The sequence below is a fragment of the Cherax quadricarinatus genome, chromosome 54, assembly GCF_038502225.1.
Source record: "Cherax quadricarinatus isolate ZL_2023a chromosome 54, ASM3850222v1, whole genome shotgun sequence".
In the NCBI taxonomy this organism is placed as follows: Eukaryota; Metazoa; Arthropoda; class Malacostraca; order Decapoda; family Parastacidae; genus Cherax; species Cherax quadricarinatus.
Window position 1 is genome coordinate 6616479 of NC_091345.1, and position 11030 is coordinate 6627508.

The window sequence follows — 11030 nt, forward strand, 5'->3', positions numbered from 1 at the left end:
AAATTATACGTGTTGCTTCGGCTTAGATTATTAGGTTCTGCATCAACCACAACTTCATAATGGCAGAGAACATACCAAAACATCATCTAATTTCCATTTCCTGTCTCGGGATAGTTGTGACTTGTTCCAGCCTCGGGATTATGACAATTTATTGAGATCAATTACATAAAACTGGAAACCTCTGCTCACTACAGCGATGTTGTTGGCGGCTGTTCGTAGTGTCTGATACCCAGAATTTTTCTCTTAACAATTATGTACAAAAATAGGTGCGCGTGTGTGCGTAAATGAGTAGAGGATTGTGGGTATTCTAACTGGCGTCGGGTACATGCGAGTCCAACGCTCTGGCAACCTGGCTTGTGAAGCTTCAATAAGGAATTTTTAAACATTCCATTGGAAAGGTTAGCAACGGATTCTAACTGTGGACTAGCTGCAAGCTTTTACAGAAAGCTTCTCTGGCCAACATAAACAGTGCCTGAGTCTAGCTCTTATCCCAAGTGAAGTCAATGGGCTGGAAAGACGCAGTAAACTATTGCAACTTATACGACGAGTACAGAGACTGGAACTAGGGGCATCTTTATATTTATATATATAAAAGTGAGTATCGTATAGTATGTTTTCACAAAGTCGTTTAAATATCAATGTATATACACAAGTTTCTCACAGTGTATATATATTAAACTAACTTCGTTCCCAGGTGCAGTCAGTACTAAGCTACTTAAGTAACATTACATACCCTTACGCAGTCTACAGGTTTAAACTGTCCCTAGTTGCTGATGTAACGATGAACTCATTATTCATGCAGTGACTAAATAAATAATGAAGAACCTTTGCCTCAACACGGATGAGTTAACAGAATGGAGTGGCATTTTTCATGGGAATGTTTTAACGGTCATTCAGCATCGTTTGCGTATAACCAAGTCCTCAGCTAGCTCTTAAGTAATATCCAGAGGGGCTCCAAGCAGCTTTCATGCACCTCTGCCTCCAGGTAATGAGACCGGACTCACCGTCGGGGGTTCAGAGACTGAATAACGAAAGGGCAGCCGGAGGCGGCTCACTCTTCCAGTGCCGTCTCTGCCCACGAAAGAGAATTATTATATTTGTGTGGATGCGCTGGACCCATGAGGGGCATACAGTGCCAAGAGGATGCGAAATAATTACTTTTAATCTAAGGCAGGAAAGATCGTCATCCAACAAAAGTAAGAATGTTTTTTGTTCTTCAGGATATTATCAGTGTTTACCAGTAAGTCGTTTAACTATCAAGCCAACCCTCATTTTAATTCCAGGATGTTGAAGAATACCCCGATGAAGGTAAGCGATTCTTCATTGCTAATCCAGAAGGGAAGGTTCACCTCAGCTGATCTACACACACACACACACACACACACACACACGCCACTAGGAGATACAGAGAACTAGCTCTAGGCCTTTCACAATGCCTCCGGGGCTTCTTCATGAACTATAGTTGCAATAGGTAGGAGTGACAAATTCTCAGAAGGGGGTAGACGATGTAGCCAGCGCCATGGCAGACTTGAAAAGACAGGCACAGCGCACTCACACTTCTCTCGTCCTCCCCATGTGGGGATTGAGAGAGCCACTATAGTTTTCAGACAACATAAGATACAAAACAGAAATTATGACATACAGCTGAAAAAGCAAATCAAATTAATATGTAGTGCCGAAGTGAAATGAAATTTAGTAACTAAGGGTTCTGTAATATTTCTAGTTAGTGTAGAGTGTTTGAATAACGTCTGAAAGCGACAAATTACTTTTTATCAATTTACTATTGAGATACAGTTAGAAGCCAGCACAGCGCCTGACCAAATGAATTATGTATTTTTTACCTTAATCCCGTAGATGTAGATCTTATTTAATAGTTGAAAAAAAGGAAATTAAGGAAATTCATTTTTAAAAAGGTAGAGTGCCCCTTTTAAAACCCACAGAACTTTTGTTTTGGATGTTAAAAATTGATATTATTTTTTTTTTTTTTGAGACGCCCAGTAGACAAAAAAAGGGTTTTTTTTTTAAATTAGTATGATGGCCAAGTGTGCCGCTTCAAAAGAATCTTGTCAGGATTGCGTCTGTCGGAATGGCATCCTTTGCGAAAAAACAGCCTCGCGAAGCCTTGAACGGAAACCCCCCGACGGGAAGGGAAACCTCGCGGAAGGGAAAAAACCTCGGGGGGAAAGGGAAACCTCACAAAGGCAACCTCGACGGAAAGGGCAACCTCGCGGAGGAAACCTGACGGAAAGGCAACCCCCGACGGGAAAAGGCAACCTCGGGAAAGGGCGCCTCGACGGAGGCTAACCTCGAGGGGAAACAACCTCGACGGAAAGGGCAACCAGCAGGAAAGGGCCCTCGACGGGAAACCCTCGACGGAAAGGGAAACCTCGACGGAAAGGAAACCTGACGGAAGGCAACCTGAAAAAAAGGCGCCTCGACGGAAGGCAACCCACGGAACCCTTCACAGGAAGAACCTCGACGGAAGGCAACCTCGACGGAAAGGGCCCTCGACGGAAAGGGCCCTCGACGGAAACCCCTCAAGGAAGGCCCCTTAAAAAATTGGGGTTTTCGGGGTGCTCCTTCGGGACAAAAATTTTTCGCTATTTTTACTTTACTGCGTATTTCTAGCGTGTTCGTCAAACCCCGGGTTTTCTTTTTTTCATCAGATATTCCTTGGTAATTTTTAAAACCCAAAACTTTGAAGTTTTCTTTGAAGACCATTTCCGCCCGGCTGTTGGCGATATCCTCGGGGTGTTTTTAAGGCCAAAATTTCCCCCCCTTTAAAAGTGGTTTTTTTAGAGATTTGGAAAAATGGTTTCTGCAACAAAATATTTTCTATTTTTATCCCTGATGCTCTCAGAAAAGGTTTATCTATCATCTGCTATAAACAGGCCCCCTTGATGCTGGTGAGGGTCTTGATGTAGGATGGATATTGCCCCGTTTTAATTTAAAACCTAATCCCTTTCCCATTCCCCCCACAGGTTTCCCTTCCCCCATATTTTTATGCAGGTTGTTTGAGGCCCTTAAAGTCCTTCTGTAAATAAATCAGACAAAATTTTTGTTTTAACGAAATTAAAATAACTTTTTTCTATTTTTTCCTGATATCCTTGTCTCAAAGAACAACTTTAAACTGATACACTTTAAAAAATTTTTCCCCTTTAAACTTTAAACCCAAAATTGTTTTCTGTAATGTTTAAATTTTTAAAAATCAAGAGCCTTTTGATTAATTAATGGTTTGAGTTGCCCTCTTTAACCTTCAATGGTTTTCTTTAAAATCTTTTTTTTTAATATTTTATTTGAAGAATTTAGTGGGGATGTTTCCATTTTTTTAAAAATATTTTTTGAAAGGGAATAAAGGCTGAAGGAGGTGTGAAGGGGCAGAATGAAAATAAAGGAAAGTGCTGAAGGGAAAAGAAAAGGGAAAAGGGGGAATTCCTCCCCCTTTTACCCTTCCCCCCTCCCTCCTCCCCCCTCACTATCGTCCCCCTTTAAATCCCTCTCTATCTTCAGCCTTCTTTTAAACTCACTCTCCTCTCCCATTTCTCACTACCCAAAAGCTCTTTTTCCCTGCCTCTTACTTTCTCCTTTTCCCCTTACCCTCAGTACCTCAGTCGCCCTCTCCCCCCTCTCGTCTTTCCTCCATACCATCAGTACCCCTCACCCTCTACCTTGCCCATCAACATTAAAAATCTACCATTAAACTCTTAATGTCCAAAATATTTAGAAAAAAATCCCCGGGGGGGTTGGAACCCCTATCTTTTGTCTCAAAATTCCAGCCCACGCGTTAGCCCTGGGACCGCGTCAGTCTGGGTTTGAGACTGATCTGATTTTTAAAAATTTTTTGTTTGCAATCTTGTCTTTATGATTTTGAGTCAAATGTGTTAGTCAGCTTTAAAGTCAGGCTGACTGGTGGACAACCTTCTCAACGACATACTAAAAGGTCGGGGGGGATATTTTCCCTCTCATTTTTGAATCCTTAAAAAAAATTTTGGCCCTAGGTTTATTTTGCTTAAACGGAAACCCTTTTTAAAATATTTCTTTAGTGATTACGGGGGAAAATATTATAATATAACTCTGTTTTTTTGTAAAGGCCGACAAAATTTAAAACAACTATTTTTCTCGTGTTCCTAAGATACCCAAAAGTTATTTTTAGGTGGCTTAACTACAATCTTTTTAAATCGGAAACGACTCTAGATTTCTGATTATTTTGCGATTCCCACAGTCAAAGTTTAGCTTTTCTTCCCCATTTTCAGTCTTTTACCATAAATATTGCGTTCTGGGGCCCCCCCCCTTTTCATTTATTTTGAAATATTTTTATTCATGGGGAATATTCTCTTTGAACAGTTTCTATAGTATTGAAAACTTAAAAAAATGTAAATACATAGAGATTTTCTCTAAAGTCAATGTAAACTAATAAACAAAATCTGGGCCCCTTAATATTTTGGGCCCTTAAAATCTTCATCAGTTTAAATGTTATAGATTTGTGATCTCTTGAAAGCTCCTCTGTAATCTTCAGATTAACGAGGTAAATAAAAAACAGGTTATTTCCCTTGGTTCTGCCCAAAAACTTTAAAAAAAACCCATTCCCAAATTACCTCGTTTCGATTTTCAGTTAATCTGACAAAAGTTTTTTTTCAACCCTAAACGTTTTTTGGTTTTGGCATTCTTCCCCCCCAGTTTGTTTCCCCCTCACCCCTCTGAAAAACAACTTTTAAATTTTTTATTTAACCAATAATATCAAATTTTTTTCGGGGAGAATAATAGGGAAAGCGGGGTTTAAAAATCCCCGTGGGGGCCAAAAATTTTTGGGGAAAAAGAAAACCTCTGGCGGGGAAAATACCGTGGCGGGAAGAAAACCCTGGCGGGGGAATATTTCTGGCAGGAGAATACCTTTGGGGGAATCCCCTGGCAGTAAGCACCTACTATAAAACCCTGGAATGCGTCGTTGTAGTGTGGGGATGGGAAACACTGGGTCTCTCCCTTATCAACTAAAATCTTTCCCCCTAAACCCCAAAATCTTGAGCCCAAAGGGGGGGTGCTGGTTTTACAGTTTAAGTGATGCTGGTGATAGTTTTTGGTGGTGTGGTATAGTGATAGTTGTGACCTCGTGTTTGGTAATGGGCGGGCACAAAAAATTAACCCCCATACTTGACATCAGTATTGTGTCACTAATGGAAACCAAAATTTAAAGGAGAAAACCCTATGATATCTTAAAGTAACTGCGTCTGGACACAGCCCTACTGCATCACCCTCCCCCTCCCCCCAAAATCCTCTTCACTCCCCTTTTTCGACTACTTCCATCATCAGTTACTACACTGTGTTGATTTAAAATGATTAAAAACCCCCTTCGGGAAGACAGTGATGGGTAATGATGGTAAATTTTTTTTTTTGGGGCCACCCTGCCTTGGTGGGAACCCCATGTGTAAAAATTTAAAAAAATTAAAAATTTCCCTAATAGAAATTAAAATAATTCTAATATAATTAATAGTTCAAATAGAAAATTAATTCTAATACAATTTAAAATTTCATTTTTTTTTAAAGCCTCTTATTACTGTTTTTGGGGAAAACCAAATATTTCTAAAAAAAATCATAAACCCAGGTTGTGGACATTCACTTTGAAAAGTGAATGTTCTTTTTAAAAGGGGTTTTTCCCATTATTTTATAAAATTTATCAGTTATTTTGTCATTTTTTTCCCCTTTTTAAAATCAGTTCTTTAAAAAAACCAAAAATTCCTTTTTAAGAGAGATTAAGTAAAAATTTTGTGTGGTGTGTGTGTTTGTGTGTTTTGGGGGGGGGGGTATATATGTGCGTGTGATGAACTCTGTTGATATATAAACAAAGGTGGGTGGGGCAACCGGGGTGGTTCAGGTGTCACCCTTTATGCTAATCGGGGTTTGAAAAAATTTCACGGGAAGTTTGTTTGGCTTAGATAACTAGTTCCAAACCCCCCCACCATTAAAATTTTCTTTTTCCACTTCCCCCAACTCAAAAAATTCTGTTTTCCCCACCCCGCTCCCCAAGCATGATATCCCCACTCCTTTTGGGGAACATTTAAGTGAATAAAAGGGGGAAAACGACTGCTCGTGCTCAGCAGACGGAATAAACGTCCACTATATCTTGAGCTGAATACCCTAGGTTCGGGTTTCGAAAAATAAAAATTCCCTTTTTAATGCCTCGTAACGTTTAAGTTCATCCCCACATCCCTATAAAAAATGGTTCCATGCGCGGGTATTTTCCCCTTTTTTTCCCTAAAAAAACCCTTTTTTTCCATAGGTGCCTTAACACCCTTACCTATTGGGATTAAAACTATTACCTAAAAATCAAAAAAAAGGAATAAAGGGTATCAATTCCCAGAAAAAAACCCTCAAAATCGAAACAAACTCTGAAATCAATTAATTCAAATCTCAACTCTCTAAACATTGCCCGGGAGAGCGGCTCTCAGTATCAACGTCTCAATCGTAGTCTCAGAGAAAATCAAAAGGGCCCGAGATGACAGGGGTAAACCCTTTATATTTATAAGTCGGCGTAAAAAGTGTTAATCCCCAGCGTAATTCTATACGTACTTGGTTAATGGTATAATGCTGTTTTATCTTATAGTCTTTGATATAAAACATGTTTTCTTGAAAATTCAGGATTTAATTCCTTTCTTCCTCTGCAGTTATTTTCTGAATAAATCCCCTTATTGGGTTAAATCTTTTTTTCCCCTTGATGCAAAGGGGGTTATATTATTTCCTGGGAAAAAGAGAGGGGTTGGCGGAAGGGTTAAGAGGGCTTGTGTTTGTGTTTCCATTTGGGGTTGGGGGCGGCTGAGGGGCGTTGATAAAAAATTCCTCTCTGCTCCCTTTTGGCACCCCAAAAACATTCAGAGATAAGTTTTGGGGGGTTTTGAACTCAGTGCCGTCCTGTTCCCCCCTTTAAATTCTAATATTGTATTCATGTTGTTTTAAAAACCGTTTCCCCAGAAAGGTATCCGGTTATCAGAGAATTCTGGTATTCTAGAAGGTATGGGCCATCAGGGAATCCAGATATATCAGTGTGGTGTCAGTATTCCAGATAGTATCTTTGCATCCCAACACGAGGTCTTCGAATCTCAGCATGGTATCGAAGCATGGTATCCCCATCTTGAACTGGGTGTCCTAACACCAAAACAGAGGGTATCCTGGTTTTTAACGGGTTTCCCCAGCAAAAGGGGATTTCCACCTAAAACATTTATCCTCCCCTTAATGTTACCAACCAAAAAGTCTAAATCCCCCAAAAAATAATCAATACACAGTGTCAAAAATCAGTAAAATTTAATTGAATTACATCTCTACACTATTAATTCGACTCACTACCTCGTGTGAAGATACAGCAGAGACCTAGATTGAGACATCACCCGTTTTTTTTCTCAACCCTTTTTGTGTTTTTTTCCCGTTTCAAAAAATTTTTTTCAAAGGTTTAAATGAAATTATAAAATTTCTAATGGGTTAACCCGGGCTTAAAATGGGGCCCTGGGACCCCCCACTCCATTCACATCCCCAAAATCTTCATAGGGTGCAATCACCGCAGGCCCCCGGGTCAGGGGGCCTATTTTACAATATTTAAAAGGGGGGCACCCCCCCAAAAGAATCTTCGTCTTGTCCCAGCAATTTAATTCTGAAAAAGGCTACTCAAGAAGATTAAAACCCAATTTAATCTGACCCCCTTTTAGGGAAATGGTGGCACTATAAGGAGAGGTAGCGGGATAACAGCCATCACAAGAAACCACATTTTCGCTAGCAAGATGGAGTCTCGTACAACTCAGATCTCTGCTGATCCAAAAATGATGTTAGGACTTAGAGAACAAAGCGTTGTTCATAGCTAAAATACCTCAAGTAGGCAAGCAGAGGATAAAGTGGAAAATAGCGTGTTGCGTGGAGAACCCACCCGGTTTCTCAAGCAACAAAAAATTCGACACCAAGGAGTAAACGTCCTTCTCTGTTCCTTGTTAAACATTTAAGAAGTTGAGTTTTCTTTGCGAGGTGCAAAAAAAAACGTCGATACTTTTCCGATAAAAAAGGGAAGGTGCATTTTGTATTTAAAAACCTCTTTGAATCACGCGCTGACTGGCTGCGGGGGTTTACAGCCCTTTGATAAAAAAACACTTGAAGTGTTTAAAAAAAAATAAATATATTTTATAAACCCGGTAGAAGACGTTCTCAAACAGGAAGGTATTGCCTCAGTTGAAGATTCTTAAACAATTGCCCAAAAGTCTTGAAAATAAATAACCACGCTGTGTTGCCTTTCTCCCCGGCTTAATAAAGAAAAGATCATACTAAGATATTTTTATTAAATTAAAAAGGCAAAACCACAAAGGGACTATACAAATTACAAAATTTTTTTGCTCTAAAATGCCAAATAATGGGAAATTTTTCTAAAAGCATAGTCGGGGAAAACTCGCTCCCAAGCTCAACCATGTTTAATGTGGGACTATAGATGGACACATGGGGGGGAAGGTAACTCACTAAATCCAAATAAATGAAGTGCCACCCCAGACATGATAGGAATTATGATATGTAATTTGGAATAATTATAACCAACGAAAAGTATCGAATATCCAAATTAGTTGACCCTAAAATGTATTAAATTTCCCGACGGCCAAAAGTTAAATCCCCGGAAAGATAAATATGTTTGGTTGAATTATAATGGGAGGGGGGCAATTTTGCCCAGCATGTCAAGTTAAAAGGGGAGCTTCTGTTATTTAAAGGGATTGTTTTCATAAGAGGGGTTTCGTTTTTGAAGCTCTTCCCCCTTAATTCTTTGAAAAATTTTTGGGCCTTTTCAAAAAGTTCGTGTCTATTTTTTGTTTTAAAACTCTCCATATTTGTTTTAGTTGCACTTTTATTAATTCTGAGTTCCACTTTAATTTGTATGTTGTCCATGTCTATTCACAACAAAAAATAAAAAAAAAAAAGAATATTAATTATTTATGTTTTAAATATTGTTTGGGTACTTTTTTTTTTTGGGGTTCAAAAGGCCAGTAGTTCGGGAATAGCCATTTTTCGGTTTAAATTTTAAAATATAAAATACATTCAATTTATTTTTAACGGGGTATGGGCTTTGTATTTTTTACCATTGATGTTTCGTCTTTGGGGGGAAAAAAAATTCAGTTTAGATGATTCATAAGGTGGAGACTTGAAATTTGCCCTCTAAAGGGGATTATATAAATTATTAAAAATATATATATAAAAATTTAAATATTATTTAATTAATATATAAATAATTAATTATTAATTTAAACCTTAAATTTTCCACCAAGAAATTTGAAAAAAAAATTTTCCCTTAACTTTAATGTTTGAGGGGGTCGGATACGGAGTTTGGATGTAAATTCAAAAGAATATCCCAAACCACCGTTAAAGTGAGGCATTGTACCCCAATTATTTTGGGGGGGGGTAAAATGGGGGTTTTTAAAAGATTCCTTTGAATTTCAAATAACCAAAATAAATTTTGAAAATGTAAAAGAAAAACCTTTTTCTTTCCCAAAACAAAAAATATTAAGTATTTTTTCCCTTATGCAAAAAACTTATATAATGAGATGGTAAGATCTGAATAATGACGGTTAAAAGGATTTTGTGATGGTGTTTAAGGGTTTTCCAAATTCCCCCTTCCTTGAAAAAACCCTTAAATTAAATACAGATCCCTTTTGGTAAAATTTTACAAACCCTAAATAAGAAAAAAATCCACCCTTTGAATCCTAGGTATCCCCATAAAATTTTGTATTTGTAGAGTACGAAATGTAAGTAAAACTTTAAAAGATGGGGGGTTTTTGAGGAAGTGGTGGTAATTTTAAACTTTTCTTTAAAAAAAGGGTATGTTTAAGAATCCACATTAAAATGTATTTTTACCATATCCCCAGTTTATTAATCAACCTCATAAATATAAAATTTTTAACCCGCTTTTGGATGTATCCCCTTTAAATTTCCCGGTATTTTTGGGAAGTTTCTAAGGTATACTTTAATTCCTTTTCGAAGTCCCCCCCTATCCCCTAATTATCCCCTTCACCCACCCTGCAAGTATTCCCTAGTTATACAAACTCACTTACGCTAAACAAATAATTTTCAAAATGCAATAGAGGCGAGATTATCATCTCTGCCAGGTTTAAAATGACACTTACCGTTTTATGATGGTAGACGATGAGTAGATGGTGTGCGTAGTCAGGTAGTTATTGTTATTATAATAAAAAAAGAAGCGCTAAACCATAAAGGCTATACAGCAGTCAGGTAGTTAATTTACGTTTCCCAACTGCCCTCCGCTCTCTGACACTTATAGTCACTTCTGTTATTAATACATTGAATCATTTCTTAACGATTTTATAAACCTTATAAATCAAACTTGTTGTAAACCGAATGAACACTTATAACAATCAATGTTAATTATGTATAAAGCAATGTGTACAGATCGTCAGTATACATTTTACTGTATTTAATGTAAAAATATCTACCCCCTATTAAGTCGATTTGGGACCATTAAACTGTTATTACTGAAATGGAATTTAAAATTTTTCCTTGTTTACGCGGGAAAAAACACCTTCTGACAGTATATAACGAAAGATAACACGCATCTCACTTTTGAACGTGGCACCCCCGGTGTATCTCGAAACCCCCCAGTGCATGCGTGAAAATCCCAGCCTTGTTTTTATATCTTATTGAAATTAATCGAAGAAGGGACCTGAGGCCTCTCTGTTGTCTGAAAAATGAACGTATGCATGTCGGCTTCGAACCCCAAGCTTTCATAATATGACGAGGGTTTAAATTTTCCCCAGCGTTGGTGTACCTGGCGGAAGGTTCAGATTGTTACTGGGTTATGTGCGTGCCAACTTACCAAGTTAATGTATGAATATATTGCAGCGGTCTTCGTGAAATGACTTGAGACAGCCTTCTTGCATCGGCTTTAAGCTTTTTAAGACAGGTATATCCTACATCAAGAAGGTTCTGATTGCTATTGGAGTGTGTTTGGCGCCAATTTGTCAGTAATCAACGAATCTCATGGTTTTTCCGGGCTTTCTGTTTGA

The 11030-nt window shown here is 38.2% G+C and overlaps 1 long non-coding RNA gene across 1 annotated transcript in view; it reads right to left on the minus strand.

Annotated features, from left to right (window-relative positions):
- The window catches only part of LOC138854302 (uncharacterized), a 366881-nt gene extending 356629 nt beyond the window's left edge, over positions 1–10252 (minus strand). The window contains exon 1 of the long non-coding RNA XR_011393499.1: positions 10134–10252. This is a non-coding gene — a long non-coding RNA (uncharacterized lncRNA). The remainder of the gene's footprint in view (positions 1–10133) is intronic.
- Positions 10253–11030: the final 778 nt, after the last annotated feature.